Here is an 11,484-nt window from a genome sequence, read left to right on the forward strand (position 1 = left end):
AAGAGTGACTTGACGTGACGTTCTTATAGGGGAACAGGAGGATGTGTTTATGTCATGCAGCAGATCACTGAGTCTGAGGGTAAGGAGGACATGAGAGCGGATTCTCTACTGCCCAGCTCTTTGCCACCTGCCCCAGGTTAATGGCTGTCAAGGTCAGGCTGTCACTCTGGCTAACTTCACCATCCCTTGTGGATTTCTCTGTAGTCTGCCCATATCTTTGTAAGTGTGCCCTTATTAAACTCTTCTCAGACAAAACTTCTTTGAGTGTGCCATCTATTTGCCAAGGTCGCTGATTAATACAGGATCCTGGAGATTAGACCCAAGAGTTTTTTACACACACACTCACTGAAAAGAGACAAAGAGATAGAGAGAATGAGAGAAAGCACCCTCTGAGGAAATAGCCATGCTACGAACCCTTTTCCTCTCAGGATTCTGGGCACATACACATGCACACTAGCCTGGGGTGTTTCTCAGGCCCCCAGGTCTGAGACTCTTACCATGCTGCCAGTCACATAAGAGGGAACCCAGTGCCCCCTTCACCTCTGAGATGATGCTGTGTTTTAATTGACTGGCCCAATTAAGTGACCTTTTTAACCTCAAAAATTGAGGCCCAGGGACCAGCAGTTAGCGTAATGGCTATCTATGTCGCTGGACTCCCATGTAGTCGACCGTGGTTCACGTCCTGGACCCAGTGGCTTAAACTCACACCGGGCACGTGTGAGGGTGTGTGCCCAAGATCCCGAGAGGAGAATGGAGGAAAAAGGATTGTGGCATGGCCATCCCCCCTGGGGGGTGATTTCTCGCTTTCTGTCTATCTCTCTCTGTCTTTCTGGCGAGCGCACACGCCCTATAGCTAGAAACCTCTCCAAAAAAAAATTGAGGCCCAATATAGTCTCCAGAGCTAAAACCTGATTGAGATTCCTTCTTCACTAGCTACTGCTTCTGTGACCTTGACCAAATTGTCAAGTTTTCTGAGCCTCAGTTTCTTCACCTAAGGGAAGTTAAGAGAGGAATAAACAAAAGAATGTACAAATCGCCAGATGATGTGGCTGTTGCTTCAAAATCGGTGAGTTAGTTTCAATGATGGGCAGTCTCAAAGGTGCTGTCGGAGTGCAGAAGAAAGAGCTTGTACTACCCAGCACGAACAACACGGAGGGCACCTTGAGCATCATTGTTCTTGAAACACTCACCAGTCAGTCAAACAATATGGAGTTTCACTCATCCCCTCAACACACCTGGCCTCTGTCTATCCTGTTGGAGCCCACTCCTCCTTCTCTCTCTCTCTTTTTAAGAGGTTTTTGCCATAGGGTGCATGCACTCACGAGAGAGAGAGAGAGAGAGAGGCAGAGACAGTGAGAAATCACCCCACCCCCGCCCCCAGAGTAGGATAGCCATGCCACAATCCCTTCTCCTCCATTCTCCTCCTGGGATCTTGAGTATGCACGCATGCACACACACACACAGTATGATTTTCAAGTCACTGGGTCTGGGACTTGAACCATGGTCAACCATGTGGGAGTCCAGCGATGTAACCACTACTTCCATCTATTGCCCTCCTGCTCTTTTTTCTCTTCTTCCTCCTCTCTTTCACGCAGAGCAATATTCTCCCTTATCTAAAGTCTTGACAACACCTGCCGTGTAACTACCTACCAAAGCGTTCTTCTAAGCGGATTCCCTTCTCAAAAGAAATTCTGTTAGTGAGATTGTTACCACTTCATTCTACATATAGACTTGTTAGCAAATGGTTTTCCCATCCACAATTTCCTTTGAACCTCAGAGCCACCCCGTGGCAAGAATTACAATTATAGCCACTTATTTTGGGAGATACTGAAGCCCAGAAAACTGCTGAGGGTCATAGTTTGTAAGTGACTGAAGCAGGACTTTGGAAACTGAGACTCAAGGAGCTGAAGAAACTTACTCAAGATACTTGCAAGTGTGGCCCACATGGCAAGGTTCAAAGTTCACATCTGGGGATCTCCCTTAGTATACCAGGCATGCACACACCCATGATCTATGGATTGCCGAAGCTGGGAATGGATCATGGTATCGAGATCCCGTTGGGGGTATTCTCTCGCTCGCGCGCGCTCTCTCACTCTTTCTGTCTCTTTGGTGCATACGCACATGCAGGAAATAAACTTTTAAAAAAAGAAAAGCTCATACAGGTAGTAAGCAATGAGATAAGATTTGAACCTGTGTCTCCCTGATTCTAAGTTCCACCTTTGTTTCCCTATACCACAGGTCATTCTGGGCCCCAGCTTTTAAATGTGAACCCAACATCTACCTTCTCTGGATCCCACCTCACACGTCCATCAACTGGTTGATGATGTTCCCAATCTGGTGGGAGTGGAAAGTCTGAGAAGCCTTCATGCCGTTATCAATCTTCTTCCCAGGGCAGAGGTAAGAGGTCAGAGGCTCTTTACTCCAGCCCCATCCTCCACCTCTGAGATGATGCCACTTTTCACCTGGGGGTCAGCAGTCACGCCTCTTCACTTGTGTAAGAAGGGAGGCAACCAACTATGAAGAATGGCATCTCCCCACCCACAACTCATACCTAGCCCGAGGCAGACTGTTCATTAAGGGCAGGAGGGAGGGGGCGAGCCAAGATAGTGCAGAGATCCATCAAGACGCCAAGCTGACAGTTGCACACACCTGCTTCCAGCCAGAGGCGCTAGAGGCCATGGGCACCTGCCTCATGGAAGATGACTTTATCTGGGAAGGGAAGGGAGGATAGAAAGAAAGGGAAAAAAAAAAACACCAAGATCTGATCACTCTAATTATACAGCTCTAAATCACCAAGAAGCACCGTGGCTCAAACATCCAAGTGGTGGAGGATGGATTTTTACCTTGACTCCTGCTAATTTCCATTGATTTATGTGGCTCGAAAGCATTTATTTTGTACTCAGAGGTGGTTTGGCTCCTGCTAAGGAGGCACAGGATGCCCTAAACGCTCTCACTGTGGAGAGGCAAGAGGCAGAGGTGGATGTTGGGGCAAGGGCTAAGCTTCCTGCTCTGTTTCAGTTGCTGCCAGGAGGGTGTCCCCAGAGCCTGCCTGCGTCTGGTCACAGCTCCTTGGGTTTAACACTCCTGGCAGTTTAGCACTCTGATTTTTATGTGTGAGGCTATAATATTTGGTGAGCTGTGAGATGAGGTGGGAGCATTTGCAACTGGCACTTCCCTTCCGGGCCTGCCCCATGATTCGGGCCAGTGGTGTGACAAAGTGAGGCCGCCCCTCCCCCACACCCCAGCCCCCCACCTGTGGCTATCTGGCATGTGGTCCTTCTGTGTTTTCTCCTCTTCCCTCCATCTCATGTCTGCTAGACTCCCATAGCTCTTGGTTTTTGAAAGAAGGTATTCAGTCCTCACATTCCAAACCATCTGCTCAGTTAAACATTTTAAACAGCAATTTTGAGGCTGCCCAGGACCACATTCCAAAACGGGAGGTTGGGGAGAGGGCTGTGCATCAGGCGGAGCCTTTCTAAAAGTCATAGGCTCTGTAAAAACCTGATGAGGAAACCAGTGGGTCGATGAGCAAGGGCCAACTTTTTGAGGGGATTCGAAGCATAAGAAAATGTTGTCCGTACTTGAGAACTTTTTCTTCTGAGGCCCGTAACAAGTCACTTGGGTACTTTGGTCCATTTCTCCAGGTCTGTGGTCTTTGAGTCTTTCCTGCCCCTTCTGATGGCCTAGGATCAGAGTTCAGGTTCTTGCAGGTGCCTCAGCGCATCCTCCGTCCGTTCCCCTGTTGTCTTTCTACTGCCCCGTCTTCCCTCCCCTTGACTGTCTGGTTGTATCTCCACCCCCACCCAGTAACAGAGTAGGGCTTGTTACAGTGTGGCGGTACAGGGGTCAGAAAATGAAACAGATTACTTTGTAGGAGGGTAGTTTTGAGGATATATGAATGGGTAGCTTCTTGATATAATTATTACCAGCAGATAATTCTGAGCCACGTGCAGACTCACGTCCAGGTACAACAGGAGCAGTATACTATTTCTATGTATATAGGCACACACATATATATACACACACAGCCACATGTCCAGCAATTCAATTATTATACAAGAAAGGAAGAATGGATTTTAGGATAGTGTCATTACAGGAATCCACATGCAACCCAAACACTACCAAGTAGGGGACCTTTGTTCATTAATTATAAGCAGTTAGGTCAGACATTTTGTTAAGTGAGGAAATGAAAAAAGTGTGACCCTTGGAAGAAAGAAAGACATGGTGTGGATTCAAGTAATGGAGCACATCCCCCAGGGGCTTGGGAAGAGCCTCACTTGTTTGTTTTTCTGGACAGAGGACATAAGAGTAGTCAGCAGCAGATGAGAATGACTAGATCCAGAGCATTGCTTATGAAATTCTTTATATTTGAACAATGCTTTGTATTTTACAAGCACCATTTATAAATATTGTCTAATGAGCTAGTGAAAAATTACTTCCTGGGGCCAGCAGGTGGTATGGTGATTGGGGTGTTGAACTCCCACATGACTGATCACGGTTTGAGTCCTGGACCTGGTGGCTTGCTTTCTCACTTCCCCTCTCTCTCTCTCTCTGGTCAAATTTTAAAAATAAATAAATAATGATAACAAAATTAAATAAATCTTTAAAAAGAAATTCCTTCCTTGCTGAAAGCAAGGCTGAAGAGGTGAAGAATCTTGCATAAAATCACATAACTCAGGGCCTGCAGGTGGTATGGTGGTAAGGCACTGGACTCCCACGTGGTGACTGCGGTCCAAGTCTCAGATCTAGAGGCTTGCTTTCTCACTTCCCCACACTCTGGCCAAATTAAAATAATAATTAATTAATTAATTCTTGGGAAAAAAATCACAAAATTCCTAAGTTGCAAAGGTAGGCTCTAAGCCCGAGTATTCCAAGTTCTAGTCCAACGCTTTCTGCAAAGCTAAGTGCTGTCTGTTTGTTCACATCCTGGGATCATGACTAGTTGAACCTTCCATAGGGAATCAGAACTTTACTTTTTCATTGGACTTTATTTTTTCAGTCTCCGTGTGATTAGGATTCCATGACTAAGGCATCAAGAAGGACCGGTAGGTGGTGAAATAGTCTCATCACTGGATTCCCACATGGCTGACTGTGGTTCAAGTTCCGGACCCAGCAGCCCAAAATATACTGGGCATGTGTGCATGCATGCCCAATATCCTGAGAGGAGAATGAAGAAAGAATTGCAGTGTGGCCATCCCCCATGGGGGTGATTTCTCATTCTCTGTCTCTCTGTCTCTCTCTGTCTCTCCCGCAAGCTCATGAGCCCTATAACAAAAATATCTTTTTTAAAAAAAGACATCAAGAGTTATGTATACAATAATAATAATACCAGATAATATTTGTTGGTCATCTACTGTGGGCTAGGTGCTGAGGTGTGCACTTTGTAAGTATCTCATCTATTCCTTATAATGACCTGGCAAGGTAGACATCATTAGCCTATGTTGCAGAGAAGAAAGCTGAAGAGGTTGAGTAACTCTTTCCAGACCCACGACTAGTGATTGGTCTAGCCAAGACATGAGCCCAAGTTGATCTGCTATCTTTTCTCCCTGTGCTGCCTTGGAAGACAAAGGGCATCTGCTGCTTAGCCTCCAGTGAAGGACATGCAGGCAATGCTCGGTCATCTCAAAGCTGAGGCAGTAACTATTCAAAACCTACTGAATATCCTGGCCATTAAACCTACAGGGGCCAGACTGTGGCCTGGTGGTTGGGGCAGCAGGATCCCATGTCACTGACGAAACAGTGCTAGTCCCAGACCTAATGGCTTGAAGAACACACCAGGCGCGTGTGCTCGCATGCCCAAAATCCCAAAAGGAAGAAGAAATAGAGGAGAAAGGATTTCAGCATGACCATCCCCCACAATGGGTGCTTTCTCACTTTCTCTCTCTCCCTCTCCCTCTCTCTCTCTCTCTGCCTCTGTCTCTCTCCAGTGAACACATGCACCCTCTTGCAAACTGAAAACAAAGAAAAAGAAATTGGACCTACAGACAGGTCTTCACTGGCCACAACCCTCTGAAATCCACTGGGCTCTTGTCCATTGGGTTCTTAGATATTTATGGTGTCAGAACTGGAAGGAAACTTAAAGTTCCCCTTGTCTAATATGTCCCTTTTATAGAGAGTAAAACTGAGATCCAGAGGGAAACTGTAACTTGCCAGCAGTATCAGGACTAATCCCTAGCAAAAACTAACATGCTCTTTTGATTCTCTAAGCTCCAGACCCCTGGTGGCCTCTGGGACTAAGAGCTGGTCTCACCTGGCACCCATTAGAGTTTTCTTCACGTGAGCAACCAGAGGGGCAGACCTCACCTGGCTCTGCCTGCCACAGCTAGAGTTGTTCCTTCTCTCCTCAGTTCCCACCTAGCCAGGCGAGCTTGTGGTTTTTCCAAGGCAGGGCCAGCCTGTCCTGAGCTGCAAGATGTATTAATCAATTTGATGAGGATGTTAAAGCTTTCTCTTTGCAACTAATTATGGCCTGATTTATAGGCCTGGCCTTGGTTTGATAGAGCTCTCCTCATGACAGGGATGAATGTGGTACTGGCATGGACCCCTTCATCTCTTCTCTTTCTTTCTCTTCCTCCCTGCTCCCTCCTCCCGCCCTCCCACAGCTCCTGCCTCCTGACTCTGCTCTGGGTTCCCACAGGAACACCCTAATGACATGTTGACAAGCTGGTGAAGCATAGTTCCCTCTCTGTTGCATCTGCCTCTGGCACCACCATTCCTCCTGCATTCTCTGACATGGGCAGCGGGGTGCTGTGCTCAGTGAAGCTCCCTATACCCTTTCCTTCTGGAAACAGAGAAGAATAAAAATAATTGGGGGTGACTCAGTATCTTCCTTCCCAAACACTCCAAGAGCTTGATGAAATAAATGTTATCCCTAATCAGACTGGAGATGGCTGGATGTGTCAGGTAAAGTTTATCCTAATAGGTTATTTTACAGATGAGAAAACTAAGGCAGGAGATGGACCTGTCTGTAATTCACAAACAGCAGGACGATAAAAGGGAGAGTAAATTGTTGCTCTGACTTCCAGCCCCAAGGTCTCCCATTGCTGGTCTTCCCATGCTGGGGTCCTCGGGTCAGCTGTGCACTAACCCTAGGAACTCCTTCCTCTGGGTCTGCTTCCTTGTACCTGCACAACTTGAAAGGAAAACCCTCACATATGGGCTGGTTTCCTAACCTTGGGTAAGAGGGTCTTCGTGGCCCCAGGATGCAAATAGGAATGTGGAATAAGATGCAGAGCATCAGTTGGCATGAGGGTATGTGTGTGTGTGTGTGTGTGTGTGTGTGTGTGTGTGTGTGTGCGCGTGTGCGTGTACATGTACGTGTGCTCCAGCCAGTTTCCAGCCCTCTGCGTCACACGCAGAGCAGAGATAAGGAACGACTGCAAATGGTCATCTTTCTTAGATTCAAAGTTTATTTTTTGTTTTGTTGTATTTTTTAAAAGAATTATTTATTTAGAAGCCAGAAGGTGGCATGGTGGTTAAAGCGCTGGACTCCCACATGGTGGACCATGGTTTGAGTCTCAGACCCAGCACCTTAAAAGTCACACGAAGAGCATGTGTGTGCATGATCAAAATCCCAAGAGAAGAATGGAGGGAAAAGGATTGCAGCATGGCCATCCCGCCAGGGAGTGGGGGTAATTTCTCATTTTCTCACTCTCTGTCTCTGTCTCCAGCGAGCACATGTGCCCTCTTCAAAAATCTCTCTCTAAAAAGAAATAAGTCAGGACCAGCAGGTGGCATAATGGTTACATCTCTGGACTCCCACATGGCCAACTACGGTTTGAGTCCCAGACCCAGAGGCTTAAAACTCACACCATATGTGTGTGCATGCATGCCCAAGATCCCAAGAGGAGAAGGGATTGTGCTGTGGTCATCCCCCATGGGGAGGGGGATGATTTCTCACTTCCGTCTCTCGGAAGAGTCCACACACCCTATAGCAAAAATTTCTCTTTAAAAATATTAATAAATATATAAAATAATTGTAATTTTTAATTTGGTATAGAGTACACGAGCTGACCACAGAGAAGAAGGGAAAGTGAGAAAGCAAGCCACCAGGTCTGGGACTCGAACCATAGTTGACCATGTGGGAATCCAGAGCCTTAACTACCCCTCCACCTGCTGGCCCTTCAGCACCCCTCAGCAGCTGTTATGAAGTCACTGTAAACTCAGCAGGGTTCTGTGGGAAGTTCCCTGGTGTGGGCTACTCCTCATATTCAGTCGTGAGGCACTAAGGCCACTTCCCAGTAGTGCTAATGGAGGGACACAGCAGCGTGGCAGCCCATGTCTCTTCCTGTTTAGACCTGAAGTTCATCGTAATATTTCTGCAATACCTTTGTCCGTGACGGTGCTAACGGAAGCCTCACCAAAATACAAACTCTATACCTAGCCCATGCTTGAATCTAAGTCTTAATCTTATGCTTTATCCTAAATCTAAGGTGTTTCCCAACTCTCAACTACCCCTAACCTTGAACCCAGCTCAAAACCTAAATATAACCTGATCAGGCCAGCTCATGGCTCCTGGTTGTGACAGTTGGACCCCACATGTCAAATGCTGAGGTTCAAGTCCTGGACCCAGTGGCTTGAAAATATGCCGGGCGTGTGTGCATGCCCAAAATCCTGAGAGGAGAAATGGAGAAGGGATCGCAGCATGGTCATCCCCCAGCGAGTGATTTTTCACTTTTCCTCTGTCTCTCTCTCTCTCTGGAGAGCACACGAGTCCTAAAGCACAAAACAATTTTGGGGAGGGAATGGTTATGGTTTTGTTTAGAAACAAATAAAACGTGCACACAAGCTATCTCCTCATTTTCTTCGCTGCACAGACTGGCGTTGGGATCAGTGACTCCGAGGCCAGCTGGACTGCTCTTTCCTCCTTGCGGTTCTTGGAGGAAGCATTTGTGCGATCTCAGCACAGTAAGACTTATTGCACATCAGCAGCACTTCCGGTGGACCGGGAGCTTCTGGAAGCCGCTGGGCAGCATGCACTTTGTTTACTCGTGGCTCCCATTACCGACGTTGGGCACCAAGATCTGGCCCTTGAATCTCCTCCTCACCCTGTTGTCCATTCCTCTGGGTCTCTGCCAGTCACATTTAATTTTGACATATGGGTCTGACTGCTGCTGGATGAACTTCTTAGTCCTCTTTTTAACCATCCTGTGATTCATGAGGGGTCTGAGGGTGCCCGTGATGCTGGGTAGGAGTTGGCTGCCACCCCCAAGCAAAACTTTCTTAAAAAGTGAAATTAAAGGGAAAAAAGGTAAAAGAAAGAAGTGAACAGTGAAGGAAGTATAAAGAACAAAGGGTACATGGGGGTAGGCCTAGTTGGGAGTCATGAAGTTAGTGAATCTTGGAATCCTCATATGATGGGCAAACCATACTTGTTTTTTATTTTTTGTTGTTTTTTTTTTTTTCCCCCAAGAGATTTTTGCTATAGGGGATGTACACTCACCAGGGAGAAAGTGCTAAATCAACCCCCATGGGGGATGGCCACACCGCAATCCCTTCTTGTCCATTCTTTTCTCAGGATTTTGGGCACGTACGCACATGCACCCAGCGTGAGTTTCAAACCACCAGGTCCAGGACTTGTGCCATAGTCAGCCATGTGGTAGTCTAGCACCTTAACCACTACCCCACCTGCTGGCCCCCAAACCAGACTTTTGGAGCTCACATGTAGAGGAAAGAGCACTGGACCAGGGTCAGAAGACCGACATGTGGATCTCATCTTGGATGCAGATTTCAGACAAATCATCATCCACAATCTCCTTCCAGAGAATAAGAGAGCTGGGCCAGAACTCAAAGTCCTTCTTACCATCACTTTCTAGAATATGTGACTTCTCCAATCAAAACCACACTGTGCACATCTTTTTCTAATTCTGTCCTCCCTCTGCATGTCTCAGCCAGCCTGGCCCTCCCTGCTGGGCACTTATTTTTTAGTTCCATTGGATTTGAGCTGGTGGAGAGAAATCCCTGGTGTCCCCGATTGGATACAAGCCTCTGAAGGATGAAGATGTTCTAGAACTCCAGCTTTTGGAGCCTCCAGCAGAATGCTTCTCTGGCTACCAAGGACCCATGGGGTCCCCAGGCAGGGATGTTAATCCTGTCACATGACCTCCCATGTGTTTTCTAAGAGCTGCCTCTCCTTGCCTCCCACCCCTGCCTGTTTCCAGGCTCAGGGATGCCAGCCAGGATCGTGGGCAACTGGGAGTCCTCCACAGCCGCCGGTTTACCCCCAGGAGTCAGACGCCCTCCAACCGCGAGGACCTTAGCTGTGCTGAGCAGATGAAAAGCTGCCTCCTCAGTGCAGTGAATTCCCTCAGACCCAGAGCAGCTGCTCCTCAGTCTCCCAAAACAAAAATCCTCATGAATAAATATTAGGGAAGAAATGAGGTTTCCCAGGAACAAAAGCAGCGTCGAGGAAGCTATCTGAGAGAGATTGGGATCTTTCATCCCATGAAATATGTCATCTGTGTGTCGCCCCTGACTCTCCTTGCCAACTCCCCTCTGTTCCACTGATCCGGAGCCACATCCGGCTTCTCCCTGCCTTGGAAGCAGGCAGCACCTAGAGGTTCATCAGCTCAGACTTCCCTTCAGAGGAGAAGGGAAACCACAAACAGCTGCCGCCTCCCCCAGCCCTCCTGCCAGATTCGAGGCTCCAGCTCAGACCCGGGATCTTGATGATCTCATCAGTATCTGAGCTGGGACTCACTTCTCCGGAGACAGACAGGCTGCCAGCACCCCTGCAGAATCCCTGGAAAAAGAAGAGGCTGCCATGAAGGGAGGTGTGGGGGGAGACCTCAGCCCAGGCCACATGTGGAGAGGTGAACCCAGCTATTCACCCCAGGGCAGAACCCTGAAGCAGCCCCTTCTTGGCTGGTTGGCAGCTTAGGGTGAGACCCTTCCCCTTACCCCTTTAAAACCCCTGCACTCTACCCCTTCAAAACCCCTTGGTTGTTGAAGCAAAAGGCTTTCCTCTTTCGCTTTCATCTGGATCCAAGCTGACATGCAAGTAACCTTCAGAAAAAATGTGCCTGTGTGTGAATGAATCTGTCACAAGCTATGCACAGCAGTTTTGCTAAATGGGAAGATGGGAGAGCCAATGGACTGGCAAGCCAATGGAGTTACCACTCACTCCGCAAGTCAGTAGCAGACGCTAGAACTCAGGTCTCCGGACTCTGCCAGCTGCAGAAAAGGGAAGCTCAAGACCTGAAAGATAAACTTTACCTGCTTCACCAGTTTTCCAGGAGCTAATCCATTACACCTTTGGGATACTTAGTTCCACACAGAGAAAATCTCTGTCCTGAGCAGCTCCTGTGGACAAAAAGAAGCGTGTGTGAAAAGGGAGATGGAATGAAGACCTTCCTGCACAAAGACTCAGAAAGAAAGAAAAGTTTGCAACAGACTTTGTAAACAATGTTACATCTCAACTTAGAGGCTGTTGGCTTTCACCTCTCTTTTTTTTTTTTTTTTTTTTTTGAGAGGTTTTTCGCTTTA

At 47.6% G+C, this 11,484-nt stretch overlaps 1 long non-coding RNA gene across 1 annotated transcript in view; it reads left to right on the forward strand.

Moving 5' to 3' along the window:
* LOC114005642 (uncharacterized) overlaps positions 1-6,829 on the forward strand; it is an 18,588-nt gene extending 11,759 nt beyond the window's left edge. The window contains exons 2-3 of the long non-coding RNA XR_003547473.1: positions 2,239-2,397; positions 6,603-6,829. This is a non-coding gene — a long non-coding RNA (uncharacterized LOC114005642). The remainder of the gene's footprint in view (positions 1-2,238; positions 2,398-6,602) is intronic.
* Positions 6,830-11,484: the final 4,655 nt, after the last annotated feature.

The sequence above is a fragment of the Tupaia chinensis genome, unplaced genomic scaffold (genome assembly GCF_000334495.1).
Source record: "Tupaia chinensis unplaced genomic scaffold, TupChi_1.0 Scaffold144171_1, whole genome shotgun sequence".
NCBI lineage: Eukaryota > Metazoa > Chordata > Mammalia > Scandentia > Tupaiidae > Tupaia > Tupaia belangeri.